Source organism: Triticum dicoccoides, chromosome 4B (assembly GCF_002162155.2).
Source record: "Triticum dicoccoides isolate Atlit2015 ecotype Zavitan chromosome 4B, WEW_v2.0, whole genome shotgun sequence".
Classification (NCBI taxonomy): Eukaryota; Viridiplantae; Streptophyta; class Magnoliopsida; order Poales; family Poaceae; genus Triticum; species Triticum dicoccoides.
Window position 1 is genome coordinate 506,299,538 of NC_041387.1, and position 15,770 is coordinate 506,315,307.

Sequence of the window (15,770 nt, forward strand, 5' to 3'; positions counted from 1 at the left end):
CATTTCAAGTTTCATAAAATTTAAACATGATGCATGGATGCTAAAGCAAAAACAAGCAAGGCCTGAACTGGGGATGTGACACATTGGCTTGGTCAGCCTTTACCTGACCAACTACCTAATACTACGCAGGCTCATCAAACAGCGCTTTTGAGCTTTCTTCGGGATTTGGCCCGAACTGTTCAGCAGATTCCCACGCGTTACATACCCGTTCGCCACTTTGTTCTCAACTATTTCGATTCCAGCAAACGGAGGCTGTTAGGTCAAAGCCGTAGCGCGCGCCCTGTAGTTTTGAAGCAGGGCGAGACAACTTTAGCTAGGAGCCTCTTTTCCTTCTGCCCAGCTCCCCGAAAACAACGTTCGACTTGCATGTGTTAAGCATATAGCTAGCGCTCCTTCTGAGCCAGGATCAAACTCAGATTTTGACTATGATTAGGCAGGGACAGGATTCGAACCTGCAGTCTTCAGGTCATGAGCCTGATGAGTTGACCAATTCCTCTACCCCGCTTCTTCCCCTGATCTTTCTTTCCCTCTTCCCATAAACATTGATTCTCTCTCCTAACCACTCTTAAATATGTGAAATACACGGAATTGATCCAAAACTACAAGCAAGGGAATCAACTCTTATTGCCGTAAAGGAAAAATAACCCCTTTCCTTTATATATATATATATACAAGGAACAAGTAGCCTTCGCCACCTATTCCTGAATTAAGGGAACGCGAGAAATCTTTCTCTATGTCAATTCAAAACAAAACAAACAGACGACTGAATCAAAAGTCTACTAGAGAGAAGATTGGCTCGAACGTCAACTACAGATTGCTCTATCCAACCAGCATAAAGTCTACCGTTTGTTATGATATTGTTTTGCTCATATTGTTTTATTGCCCGGGCATTGCTGCGGAAGAGTGAAATGAAAAACTCTTCTTGAAGAAGAGGACTCTTCTGCTTGATCTTTTCATATGGTGAGGGAACAGGTTTTATGCGTTCTTTGAGCAAATGGGGAAACAAACTGCTGATACAGAAATCTTTCACTTTTACTCCGAAGGCACAAGAGAGACTATAGCTAGGAAGGATAAGCAACGGAATCCAGATTCAATCGATTGTTTGAAGCCAAGGTCTCGAGCTAGTCCATCTTTCTATACGAATTTCTTTAAAGAATACTTCTCTTATGATATGATCTACTACGAGAGTGTCAAGCGGTGATGGAAGTTGAGTAACTGTCTTGGAAATAGGTAAGTCGGGCACATATTCTAGTTCCGATTCTAGGCTATCTATAGAAGAATGGAGTGTTATAAATTCTACTATTTAATTGGTGCAGAGGTAAGCAAGTCAGTCTCGGGTGGGAAGTAAGCACTATCAACTCAGGCGGGTCTTCAGTCCAAAGAAAAAGAAAACGGTGGTCTGTACTTGAAAATAGGACTCTACTTTTTGATTGAAATAGGACTGTACTAGCATCTGCAAAAGGCAAAGCATGACCTATCGTGTAGTACTTCGGGTGTTGATCCACAGGGAAAAAATGGGAGAACTGGTTGGTTTGCACAAGTTCAAATATCTTGGCCTAACCTAATTTGTAGAAACCTGCGGCCTAAATTAAAGACTAATTCTAAACTAAAGAAAATAGAAATCGCCTAAGGCGCGTGCGGCCAAGGTCTTCCATAGGAGCTCGAAGGAAGAGGTTCTGAATAACTATACAATTTATAAGATGCAGTGGATTAGCTAGACATTGAAAAGCTGCCACTCTGAGGGAATTTGTTTGCATAAGCTACAGGTGCTATAAAGCAATCATGTACTTAGTACAAAGCTATTCCATTATAGTGAGCAGTATCAAATACATAACAAGCAATAGAAGCATCCTGGCAGGTGTATAGAACTAGCAAAGTGGTTTAGGAAAGGGCATATGAATAGGCAGTTTGGCAAGTGAGTAGATTAGGTCCTTTAGACCAAAGAAAAGGCCGGGAGCATTTAGGTAGGACTATCACTCAACCGGCGGCAGCCGATCGACTTATACTAACCGCGTTCGCAGAGCTACTCAATGACTCATTAGATCCACGAATTTCCCCATCTGCGCAGGGCTTCCGCAAGGTTCTCGGCCCTTCTTCCGTGCATTAACTCAATGGCCGTCTATGGATTCTATGGTTCAGGTGGACGTGGTCAAGTGTTTCGATAGCATAGACCATCGGTTACTACTTGAACATTTGTCTAAGCTCTTAGGTACAGATAACGCTCCTCTCATTGACCTCATCAATTGCTTTCTCAAGACACCGAGACTTTCTAAGAAAGGGAATGACTACTCAAACAGTGAAGTCGGCCTTCCACAAGGATCACCGATCTCGCCTGTTTTGATTCAATCATTCCTGCATCAACTCGACTTGCAATTCGATGCTATGGCCCAAGAGGAGAATGGGGATTCTACCAAGTACGTCTATTTCGCTCGCTACGCAGACGATATACTATTCGGCATTCCTATCGTAGGTGTTGGCATCATGTCTAAAGTCTTCTTTCGAAGGCTGCAAGAAGTTCTTGACCGTATGTCCAGTAAGCTACGCTTGAAATTAACGTCTATTGTACTGCAACGTTGGAGGGCTCCCGCGGTCGAGGAGGGCAAAGATAGGTTTGCAAACCAGATTATTGGCGGTTACATTCAGACACATGAAATGCTAGATGTTATATGCAGCAAGGTCAAAACTGGGCTTTTATTTGTCCCTATAGAAAGATTATTCACCAAGCGCCAGGAAAGCTTTAGCTTTGCCATAGAGTGACAGTCGGGGGGGCGAGCAGGAGAGAGGGAAATAGGCAAATGAGAAAGAAGAAGGAGCAGGGTCGAGTGAAAGAATTGGTACATTGGGTTCCCCCCTGAGGGAGTCCTGGATTAGGGGGTGTCCGGATAGCCGGACTACTGTCATCAGCCGAACTATTATCGGCCAGACTATCATCATCGACCGGACTCCAAGACTATGAAGATACAAGATTGAAGACTTCGTCCCGTGTCCGGATGGGACTTTCCTTGGCGTGGAAGGCAAGCTTGGCGATACGGATACATAGATTTCCTACCATTGTAACCGACTCTATGTAACCCTAGCCCTCTCCGGTGTCTATATAAACCGGATGGCTCTAGTCCGTAGGACAACAACAACAACCATTACAATAATACCATAGGCTAGCTTCTAGGGTTTAGCCTCCTTGATCTCGTGGTAGATCCACTCTTGTAAACATCCACAATATCAATATCAATCAAGCAGGACGTAGGGTTTTACCTCCATCAAGAGGGCCCGAACCTGGGTAAAACATCGTGTCCCTTGTCTCCTGTTACCATCTGCCTAGACGCACAGTTCAGGACCCCCTACCCGAGATCCGCCGGTTTTGACACCGACATTGGTGCTTTCATTGAGAGTTCCTCTGTGTCGTCACCGATAGGCTTGATGGCCTCTTCAATCGACAACGACGCAGTCCTGGGTGAGACTTTTCTTCCGGACAGATCTTCGTATTCGGCGGCTTCGCACTGCGGGCCAACTCACTTGGCCATCTGGAGCAGATCGAAAGCTACGCCCCTGGCCGTCAGGTCAGGTTTGGAAGCCTAAACTTCACGGTCGATATCCGCGGGGACTTGATCTTCGATGATCTGAGCCACAACCGAGCGTGTCGCGCTGTCACGATGGGCGCGACCTAACTCTGCCGCCGGACAGCACCTTGGAGGCCGCACACGAATCCGCTCCGACCCATAGTCCGGGGCCAATCGCTCAGATCAAGGACGGATGGCTGGACACCGCCTCGGGAGCTGCAACTTCTACGGCGATAGAGCCGAACACTTACCTTGTCCCGCATAAAGCTCATGACTCCAAGGTGTCGGACTCTCTGCCGGACTCCGAACCTCCTGCGCCCCTTCCAGTCGAATCCGATTGGGCGCCGATCATGGAATTCACCGCTGCGGACATCTTTCAGCACTCACCCTTCGGCGATATCTTAAATTCGCTGAAGCATCTCTCGCTATCCGGAGAGCCCTGGCCGAACTACGGCCAGGATGGTTGGGACGCGGACGACGAAGAAATTCAGAGCCCACCCACCACCCACTTCGTAGCCACCGTCGACGATCTAACCGACGTACTCGACTACGACCCCGAAGACATCGACGGTATGGACGACGATGCCGGAGACTATCAAGAACCAGTGCCTACAGGACACTGGAAGACCACCTCGTCATACGACATATACATGGTGGACACCCCAAAAGATGGGGACGGCGAAGAAGCAACGGAGGCCGATTCCTTAAAGAAACAGCCCAAGCGCCGACGTCAGTGGCGCCGCTCTAAATCCCGCCACAGCAAGAATGGAGATTCCGGCACAGGAGATAATAACACCCCAGAAAGTGCCGAAGACAACCCCCTCCAGCACGATCCAGCGCAGGAGGAGGCAGAAGCAAGCCCTCATGAGAGGGCGGCAGACGAAGAGGTCGAGGATGATAATTACTTACCTCCCTCCGGAGACGAGGCAAGCCTCGACGACGACGAATTCGTCGTGCCTGAGGATCCCGTTGAACAAGAGCGTTTCAGACGCAGGCTAATGGCCACGGCAAACAGCCTAAAGAAAAAGCAGCAACAGCTTCAAGCTGATCAAGACCTACTGGCCGACAGATGGACCGAGGTCCTCGCGGCCGAAGAGTATGAACTCGAATGCCCCTCCAAAAGTTACCCAAAACGCAAGTTGCTCCCCCGACTAGAGGAGGAAGCGTACAAACCTGCATCACCAACGCACAATACGACAGACCGGCCACCTCGTGGCCGCGACAGAGAGGCATGCAAGCCCTCCACCAAAACCGTACCCCGGCATCGCTCAAAAAGCATGAAGCCACGGGGGAACGGGCCAGACTTGCGGAATATATTGGAGGACAAGGCAAGACAATCCAGATCTATCTATGGATCACGTGGGCGCCCCAAGACCCATGACGAATACCGTCGCGCCGGATACAACTACTCCGGCCGGGCCGAACACAGCAGACAACGCCCTCTCGAGCTACATTGCGATATTGCTCAATACAGAGGCGCCGCGCACCCACTATGCTTCACTGACGAAGTAATGGATCATCAAATCCCTGAAGGCTTTAAACCCGTTAATATCGAATCCTACGATGGCACAACAGACCCCGCGGTTTGGATTGAGGATTATCTCCTTCATATACATATGGCCCGCGGCGACGATCTTCACGCCATCAAATATCTCCCGCTCAAGCTTAAAGGACCAGCTCGGCATTGGCTTAACAGCCTGCCCGCAGAGTCAATTGGATGCTGGGAAGACCGGGAAGCCGCATTCCTCGACAACTTCCAGGGCACGTATGTGCGACCACCGGATGCAGATGACCTAAGCCACATAATCCAGCAGCCAGATGAATCGGCCAGGCAATTCTCGACACGATTCTTAACAAAGAAAAATCAAATCGTCGACTGTCCGGATGCAGAGGCCCTCGCTGCCTTCAAACATAACATCCGCGACGAGTGGCTGGCCCGGCACCTAGGACAGGAAAAGCCGAAATCCATGGCAGCCCTCACATCACTCATGACCCGCTTCTGTGCGGGAGAGGATAGCTGGCTAGCTCGCAGCAACAACCTCAGCAAAAACGCTGGCAGTCCGGATACCAAGGACCGCAATGGCAGGTCGCGTCGAAACAAAAACAAACGCCGCATTAATGGCGACAGCAATGAGGATACGGCAGTCAACGCCGGATTCCGAGGCTCCAAGCCCGGTCAACGGAAGAAGCCATTTGAAAGAACCACTCCGGGCCCGTCCAATTTGGACCTAATACTCGACCGCTCCTGTCAAATACATGGAACCCCCGAAAAGCCAGCTAACCACACCAACAGAGATTGTTGGGTATTCAAGCAGGCAGGCAAATTAATCGCCGAAAACAATGACAAGGGGCTCCACAGCGATGACGAGGAAGAGACCCGGCCGCTGAACAACAGAGGACAAAAGGGATTCCCCCCTCAAGTTCGGACGGTAAACATGATATACGCAACGCATATACCCAAGAGGGAGCGGAAGCGTGCACTAAGGGACGTATACACGATGGAGCCAGTCGCCCCAAAATTCAACCCATGGTCCTCTTGCTCGATCACTTTCAATCGAAGAGACCATCCGACCAGTATCCTCCATGGCGGATTCGCCGCATTGGTCTTAGACCCAATCGTCGATGGATTTCACCTCACGAGAGTCCTGATGGACGGCGGCAGTAGCCTGAACCTGCTTTATCAGGATACAGTGCACAAGATGGGCATAGACCCTTCAAGGATGAAACCTACAAAGACAACCTTCAAAGGCGTCATACCAGGTGTCGAGGCCAGTTGTACAGGCTCAGTTACACTGGAAGTGGTCTTCGGATCCCCGGATAATTTCCGAAGCGAGGAGTTAATCTTTGACATAGTCCCATTCCGCAGTGACTATCACGCTCTACTCGGACGAACCGCGTTCGCAAAATTCAACGTGGTGCCGCATTATGCATACCTTAAGCTCAAGATGCCAGGCCCTCGTGGAGTCATCACGGTCAATGGAAACACGGAACGCTCCCTTCGAACGGAGGAACATACAGCGGCTCTCGCGGCAGAAGTACAGAGCAGCCTTTTTAGGCAATTTTCGAGTCCGGCCGTTCAACGACCGGACACGGCCAAACGCGCCCGGAGCAACATCAACCAAGACCACCTGGCACGTTCCGAGCACGCGTAGCAATGCGGCCTCAACCCTAGCCCTCGCACAATTATAAGACAAACTCTCTGCGTACATAATTACGCCCTGGACATACCATGGGCATAGGGGGAGAGGCACAACCACAACAGACCCAGAGTGCGGTTCGACCACACCAGGGGATCCCAAGTGTGTCGCTCTTTTTATCTTTTATTTCTCTCTTTTTTATACAGAACTCTGTCCGGCGGCGAACCTGCCGAACTCATGATGCAACAGCCAGGGAGGGACAAAGGCTGCGACGAACACTCAGGTGGTCTCCATTACGAGCATTAAATTTGTTAAATACACCATTCCGCGGCCTACCCCTGGAGGGAGACGCCTTTAATTCGTCAAATCCCTTGCTTTCCGCACTATTTGTATCATTCCGCACTCATAGCATATCTTCTCGAATAAAATGCAGCACTTTTTGCCCATAATTGCATTACCTTATATATATATGTTCATTTACGACATGTTGCATCCGTACATTTTGGTACGGCCAAATACACCAGGGGCTTATGTTCCCCGCATTATGGTGTGATAAAGTCCGAACACTTTCACAAGTGCGGCACCCCGAACTTATAGCATTATATGAATCGGCTCCGAATCATGTCTTGGGTCAATAGTTGGGTTTCCCCGGCTCCCATGTTTGGCACCTTACGTTCCGTTCTATCGGCTAAGGTAGCACTGGGTGAACCACTGCGATTGCGCCCCGGTTGAGCCGGGTTAACGCCTCAGTGGAGAAAGCTAAAACTAACTGTCATGATAAGGCGAGAGACTAGTCGCTGTTCGAGAGGTCTTTTCGGGTCCTTAAAGACCTACGCCGCTTCGAGCGAAGTACCGGATAATGTCCGACGAAGGCGTGGATAGCGCCCCGAATTCGGTCTTCCAAATACTAGGGGCTTCGCAGAAATTTAAAATTATAGAATTCTATGGCTAAGTGAGAGTGTTCAAGCACTATAAGTCCGGTTGCTTTGTTCGTTGTGTTGAGCGCCTCCCTAGATGGACCCAAAAATGGGAACAAGAGGGCTCAAGTTTATCCCGAACACCCCAGCACTCGTGGCATGGGGGCTGAAGCCGACGACTTGCCATCTCTCAGATTTAATAAACGGTCGCACAGAAGGTAATATTTTAAATTAACAAGCGTTGCTTAGCGCATATGAACAAAGTTTTCAGCGCACAGGATAACACATTGCGAATTTACTCAATAATTACATCCCTGGGGCACTCATCCGCAATCTTGCGGGCACCCTTCAGGACAGTCTTATAGTACATCTTGGGCGTACGATATTCCTTGCCCGCTGGTGGCGCGTCAGTGATTAGCTTCTCCGCATCCGGCTTGCCCCAATGCACCTTTGCGCGGGCAAGGGCCCGACGAGCACCTTCAATACAGGCGGAGCGCTTGATAACCTCCACCCAGGGGCACGCATCCACCAACCGTCGCACGAGGCCGAAATAGCTCCCAGGCATGGCCTCTCCAGGCCACAGCCGGACTATGAGGCCCTTCATGGCCTGCTCGGCCACCTTGTGGAGCTCGACCAGCTGCTTCAGCTGGTCGCTAGGGGGCACCGGATGGCCGGCCTCAGCATACTGAGACCAGAAGACCTTCTCCGTTGAGCTCCCCTCCTCGGCTCGGTAGAATGTGGTGGCATTAGACATGTTGCGAGGCAGATCTGCAAACGCCCCTGGAGAGCTCCGAATTCGGGTAAGTAACATGTAATTTACATTCACATGCTTGCTTTGCCTGAAAAATGCCTTACCCGCCGCTATCTTCCTCACCAACTCAATCTCCTGAAGGGACTTATGGGCATCGCCTTGGCTGTTTTGGCACTTTCGAGAGCCGAGGCAAGCTCGGACTCTCGAGTCTTTGAGTCACGCTCCAAACTCTCATGCTTTTCCATGAGAGCCTGGAGCTCTTGCCGAACCACCGCCACCCGCGCCTCCTGCTTTTCTCGCTCTGCCCGTTCCGCGGCCGCATTGCGTTCGGCCGCGGACACGGCCTCCTTCAGGGTCGCCACCTCGTTCGTGGCCCCTGCAGTACCCATGTTATCCTTGTTATTTTTTGTTGCAACCTAAATCCTTTTCTGTAAGGTACAAGTTCAAAGTGGTGTTACTCACCTTCTTTGTCCTGGAGCTGCTTCTTGGCGCGGCCGAGCTCTTGCTCGGACCGCTCGAGCTCCTGCTTCAAAGCACCGACCTCCGCAGTCAGTGCGGCAGAGGTCAGCAGCGCAGCCTGCAACCCATATTGACATAATTTTTTAGCAACCCTGCGTATATCTTCTTTTTTTTCAGATCCTCAGTCCGACTTTTCTTTCTGAACACCGAACCGAGCATCAGGGGCTACTGTCTATGCGGTATTACATTGCATATTTTTAACTTTTTACCTCAAAGCCTGATAGAAGGCTACTGCAGGCTTCAGTCAGCCCGCTCTTGGCAAGCTATACCTTCTGAATCACCGCACTCATAATAGTGCGGTGTTCTTCCTCGATGGAAGCGCTCTGCAGTGCCTCCAACAAATTGTCCGGCGCCTCTGGTTGGACGGAAGCTGCCGGCATCACGGTCTTGCCCTTCGTGCGAAGGGGCCGCCGGCCGGACTCCGGAACCACTGCGGGTTCTGATGTGGAGTCCGGCGCAAAGTCCGGGAGGCCGCCTTGTGGCGCCTCCGGAGCCTCCCCCTGATGGGTCCCTTCTTGGGATCCCACCTCGACGTCCTCGGTGTCGCGAGGGGTGGAGGCGGTCGGGATGGAGTCTACATCCGACGGAGCCAACGACCCGCTCAATGAAGCGGGGAGATCATCATTGGCCGGACTACAGGCAGGATGCGGCGTCAGAATGACACTATGTGACGCAGAAAAAGAAATTATAAATCATTCAGGAATCCGGATACTTACGATCTCGCCGGAGGCCTGGCCCTTGAAGGCCATTCTTCCTCGCCAACGTTGATGTTGGCGGAGCTGTCCGGGGGAATAGTCCTTCCCCTCTTGGACCCTTCGGCCTCCCTGTTGGGGAAGCCTTCCTCTTCCTCTCTCCCTCCTCTGGGAGAGAGTCCTCTTTCTCCTCCTCGTTTTCGGGGGAGGAGTCCGCCCCAGAGTCGTCGGACACCTGAAAACGGGAACTCTTTCGAGCACCCGTGGCCTCCTTCTTGGCCTTCTTCTCCGGCACCACGTGCGGTGCCGGAACCACCAGCCTCGCTAGATGGGCATCTAATGGGTTTTCTGGCATAGGAGCCGGGCAGATAATCTGCTCCGCCTTCCTCATCCAGTCCTGTCAAAGGAAAAGGGGAAATTAAAACCCGCATAGAGTCAAACTATGAAAAGCAAGTGTCCCGTAAAGGGGTAGAATCACTTACCTCATCGGCTTGGCGCTGCGAGCGAAATCCGCGATCTTCAGTCGCGGATGCGGGGGCTTCGGCGCCCTTGAACAGCACCCTCCAGGCGCCTTCGTACGTCGTGTCAAAGAGCCCGCTCAGCGCCTGGTGCTGTTCCGGATTGAACTCCCACAGATTGAATGCCCGCTCCTGGCATGGGAGAATACGGCGGACGAGCATGACTTGGACCATGTTAACCAGCCTGAGCTTCTTCACCAGCTTCTGGATACAGGCTTGGAGTCCCGTCAGCTCCTCCGAACTACCCCACAGCAAGCCCTTCTCTTTCCAGGAGGTGAGCTGCGTGGGGATACCAGATCTGAACTCGGGGGCACCGCCCACGTAGGGTCGCGCGGCTCGGTGATATAGAACCACCCCGATTGCCACCCCTTGACAGATTCCACGAAGGCCCCTTCGAACCAAAGGACATTGGGCATCTTGCCCAACATGGCGCCTCCGCACTCCGCTTGAGTGCCCTTCACTACCTTCGGCTTGACATTGAAGGTCTTGAGCCACAAGCCGAAGTGGGGCTGGATGCAGAGGAAGGCCTCGCACACGATGATAAACGCCGAGATGTTGAGGATGAAGTTCGGCGCCAGATCATGGAAATCCAGGCCGTAGTAGAACATGAGCCCCCGAACAAAGGGGTGAAGTGGAAATCCCAGTCCGCGGAGGAAGTGGGGAAGAAAAACGACCCTCTCATGGGGCCTGGGGGTGGGGATGAGCTGCCCCTCGTCGGGCAGCCGGTGCGCAATGTCGCCGGACAGGTAGCCGGCGCTGTGCAGTCTTTCGATGTGCTCCTCCGTAACGGAGGAGGTCATCCACTTGCCTCCCGCTCCAGACATGACTGGGAAGGTTGAGATGAGATGTGCTGGCTTGGGCGCTGGAGCTCGAGTGCGCGGAGATGGATAAGCAAAGGAGGAAGAAGGCATAGGTGAAAAGGTGAATCCTTATCCCTTATATGGGCGGGCAAAGTCTACGCGTCCCCCACCGGCCTGGTAAAACTCGCTTATCCCCCAAGCATCACCATCAATGGCGCGGTTGGGTTACCCATGTCCGTATTGATGAGAATCCCGGATTAAGGGGGAACACGATCTCTGCTTCGACAAGACGTGCCAAGGAAACCGCTTCGCTAAATGCGCTGAGGTGGTAGAGTAAAAAACGATTCAAGTAATGGCTTGGTAGTGGCGTCACGTCATGCCGCAAAAAACGTCAGCAGATTGAACTTGTGTATATATTATTCTCTCTACGATGGAATGTGGAATTTATTTTGCAGAGCCGGACACTATCCTGGTGTTCACAATCTTCTATCATTCGGAGGAGGAACCCGCCTTGCAATGCCAAGAAATATACGCGCCGGACTTATCGTCATTGAAGCCTGGTTCAGGGGCTACTGAGGGAGTCCTGGATTAGGGGGTGTCCGGATAGCCGGACTACCGTCATCAGCCGAACTATCATCGGCCGGACTATCATCATTGACCGGACTCCAAGACTATGAAGATACAAGATTGAAGACTTCGTCCCGTGTCCGGATGGGACTTTCCTTTGCGTGGAAGGCAAGCTTGGCGATACGGATATGTAGATCTCCTACCATTGTAACCGACTCTATGTAACCCTAGCCCTCTCCGGTGTCTATATAAACCGGATGGCTCTAGTCCGTAGGACAACAACAACAACCATTACAATCATACCATAGGCTAGCTTCTAGGGTTTAGCCTCCTTGATCTCGTGGTAGATCCACTCTTGTAAACATCCACAATATCAATATCAATCAAGCAGGACGTAGGGTTTTACCTCCATCAAGAGGTCCCAAACCTGGGTAAAACATCGTGTCCCTTGTCTCCTGTTACCATCCGCCTAGACGCACAGTTCGGGACCCCCTACCCGAGATCCACCGGTTTTGACACCGACACCCCCACCGAGCGGAGCCAAAGGAAAGACAAGGGTTGAGGTAATCGCTATGAGTGTTCATGCTATTCCGCTTATGCTCGCGGATGCGGATAAGAAGCTATCAAAAGGGGATGATAGCAGCCACCCATATGGGCAGCTAGAAAGAGAACGAGGAAATGTGAATCACGATCCTTATTCGGTAGAGGAGTCGGGGGACATTGGTTCGAATCGAATTCGTGAATATCAGAAAGCATTGTTTCTCATTGAACTATATATGACACGCGCACACGAGGAAGGGATAAATTGATTGCGTTGCAGTCATTTTCCATCAGATTCTTACGGATGTAGTGCAAACTAAATGTTTCAGTCAAAAGTAAGTTGCCGACTATGATGAATACCAGCCCGATCTGTAGCTGATCTTTGATCCCGAGCTTGAGCTTCTCTTTGATGTCGGGTGAATTGAATTTCATATATGGAGAAATGTGTCGCTAGTCCAAGTCCGCTTTAGAATTGTTTGTCTATCACTTCGGCAATGAAGGTCATTTCTTTAGAAGGTCGATACTGGTAGTTGCTTGCGGTGTCTGAACAAGTTTCAAAAAAACTACTGTGTCTGCATTTTCCTAAAGATTGCTGTGAGGCTGATAGTGATATCTTTCCAATAACTGACTCAGCAGGTTCAATTGAGGTATCATTCGATTGAGATTTCGAACCGTGTAGTGGTTAGGATCCTCTTATTGCCGTCAAGGGCTATTTTGGTTGATTCCAGCCAGAGAGTTATGAATAGAAATAGCAGACCTGATTCGAGACAACAGGAAGTTCCCGTTTGCAGATATACATTTCTCAGGTTCAGGCTATTCGTGGAGTCGATCACCACCACTTGAGATAGACGATCAACTTCATTAAAGAAGCAGTCATCTCTATACAGGAAGCAGCATGTTTTCTATGGTCCTATGAAAAGGTTCCAGTGGGTTTCTCTTGCTGAATGGTGGTAAAACACCAGCTTTCATTCCTCACTGCAAGCTACTCCTTTTGTTGCTTTTTCTCACTCTTTGCCTGGGCCAACGATAGATTAGTCTCTGGGTCAGTCAAGTGATAAATTGGCGAGATTAGTTAAGGAAACTGGGACTTCTGATTGTTCGCGAGGGATGGCTGAATAACCTACTTTGCTTTCCATTTAGGGTAATAGGATGCCACTACTTGACCTTGCTTGCCCAGACACAAGATAACCTATAGTTTGGGTACTGCCCTTCGTGGTGCTTGCTTTCCTATAATCTGTAAAGCTTTAGCTTTCAGAGAAGAGATTTCAGTATCCGATTGCTTTTCTGACTGGAATTCTCTAGTTCACTTCACTTCTACGCAATGTTATTTCTTGATTCAAAGTACTTATTTTCTGATTGGAATTTCGATCTCTTGGTAACAGGTTTCGCTTCTGCTGAGGACAAATTGAACAAGCTACTTCTCAAGTCCGGGTGGGCTTTTGAATTCAGAGAAGGGAATTCCAGTTCTGATTCTAGTCTTTGTGCTCTGTTCAGTTCAGTTCAAGATGGGAAAGTATTTCTTGTTTCCTAGAATCCTAAAAGGGGTGCTTGTTTTCCTCGTCCGGGCTCTCCTCTCCCCTTTCTGTCCCAACCTTCATTCCTGCTTTTCCGCCGATTCACTAATTGAAATAGTTCAGATCCAGCACTTATATCCCTTTTATATATATATAGAATCAGGTATCTGCTTTCCATGGTTCCTGATTTCGGTATCTTTCTTGTCTACACTTGATGAAATCCCTTTCTTTTCTTCTTGGCATACATATTAGATTATTGTTGATCCAATCGGAACTCTTGAATTGAGGGGTGGCCGTGAAAGAATCACTGTTTTGATGATATGAATGAAAACAAGAGATTTCATTCTTCATCGCATATTTCAAGACTAGGGTACCTGCATTCTAGGTCTAGGACTTGTTGCTTCGGATCAGTTCCCTTTAGAAGCCGTTTTCCTCTTCTTCAATCTCGAATCCCGAAGGGGAGGCTCTAGTTGCCAAGTAAGAAAATATCTCGGTAGTTAAATTCATGCATGTGAAAGCTTATCTGCCAGATACAGATGATATTTGCCACTACTTGACCGAAACTGGGACTTGAGGAGGAATGAAATTCTAAGGGAAATCAATCAACTAATTGAAATAGTGATATCGGTATCGGAACTCTGGAGAAGGGCCCGGCCTAAGCGCCCTCTTGAGACTTGGACTCGAAAGAGGGAAAGATTAGTGGGTCAATAACCAAGTTCCCCGATTGGATTCCAGTATCTGATCAAGCCGAAGTAAGCAAGTTCCGGATTCGAGTTTCCTTTTCTGACTTGAATTCAAGTAGGATTCCACATCCACTCGGTATTCTAGCTGTACCAAGTCTTTTTCTTCACTCTTTAGAGGGAAAGTATGCTTTGGATTTGCTCAGTGATACAGGTATGCTTGCCAACCCTGTTGCATTGTCTTGATCTCTCCCTGGGATTCGGAACTTGGATCTGGGAAAGGAGGCTTAAGAAGAATATGACTCCATATTAGTAGTAGTATGTTGCACTAGACTCATATGATTAGGAAGCGATAGAAGTTATCGAAAGCAAAAAGGATAGGGGCAAGAAAAGGGTTTGAAAGTTCATTCTCACCCCTACAAACTTTCTTTTCTTCTTGGCGTACAGAAGTCTCTGCCTTTAGTCACGCTTAGTGCGAACCATCTTCTTTTTGAAGGACAGAGTCGAGACTCCTATCTATTCGTAACACTTGCACGATGAACTATTTGTCCCACTATCTCCCTTTCCATGAGACCTACTATACCCCTTTTCTACCTATACCTGGCTAGACTCGTGTACCTCGATTTACGTACATTCACCTAATTTACTAACGTTATTGCCTGCAATCGAGCAAATACCAATAAAACATTGATCTCTAAGGAGCTGTTACGAAGTGTCGCAGTCACTGCTAACGGTAGGATTTTCTATCACGTTTTTTTTCATTAACGTGCTTGCACCCACTAGTTTACTGCTTGCTTTAGCTTAGCTTTCCCGAAACCATCAACTCTAGCTTTTTGAGCAGGTTTTTACCAATCTGGTATCCGCTGCTGATCCATATTCTCATATACCCGCTTTCTTTATGACAGTATAGTATCCTGTATGCTGACAGGATCCATGAAGTAAAAAGGAGGGATATGGACTCCATCCTATAAACTCAACATATAGAGGCTACTCCGGAAATAGGAAGAAACCACACTCAGCATACAACACCGACTCGTCTTAGACAGGCTTTTCTAAATACTCAATTAGACTATTATGTACTTGACTTGCTAGGAATTGGATGAAACTATTAATGCATCCCATTATCTATTTCTTCATTCAGCTATGAGAGCTAGAAATTGATAGAATTTATCCATTCTACTTCCTCCACTTCTTTAAAAGCTTCTCCAATCACACTTATTACAATCTCACACACTTCTTCTTCTTCCTGACCTTGAGCGCAGCGCTGAAAATCCAGTATAGATTTCGTGATATATCAGGTATAGTGGTTTGAACCAGCTCATGCTTCAGTCCAAGTGTTTGCCGTACGCCTTCCTTAAAGGGCTTAGTTTAATCAGTAGTGGTCCTATCACGGGTGTCACATTCATTTTGACCTATCCGGGAGACCCTATTTGATTAAGAGATCCATGCGATGCCAGAATCCGTCACTAAAGCACCGTATTGAGAAATAGATACCCAGCTGAGGAGTAGATGAGGGGCAGTGAAATCCATCTAAAGAATGCCGTGGAAATGCTACTTGTTGAATATCAAAAATATAGG

The 15,770-nt window shown here is 49.1% G+C and overlaps 1 non-coding gene across 1 annotated transcript; it reads right to left on the bottom strand.

The window, feature by feature from the left end:
• Positions 1–431: 431 nt before the first annotated feature.
• Positions 432–505, bottom strand: TRNAM-CAU. Its single transcript has one exon. It is a non-coding gene; the product is annotated as a tRNA-Met (tRNA).
• Between the last annotated feature and the right edge of the window lie 15,265 nt (positions 506–15,770).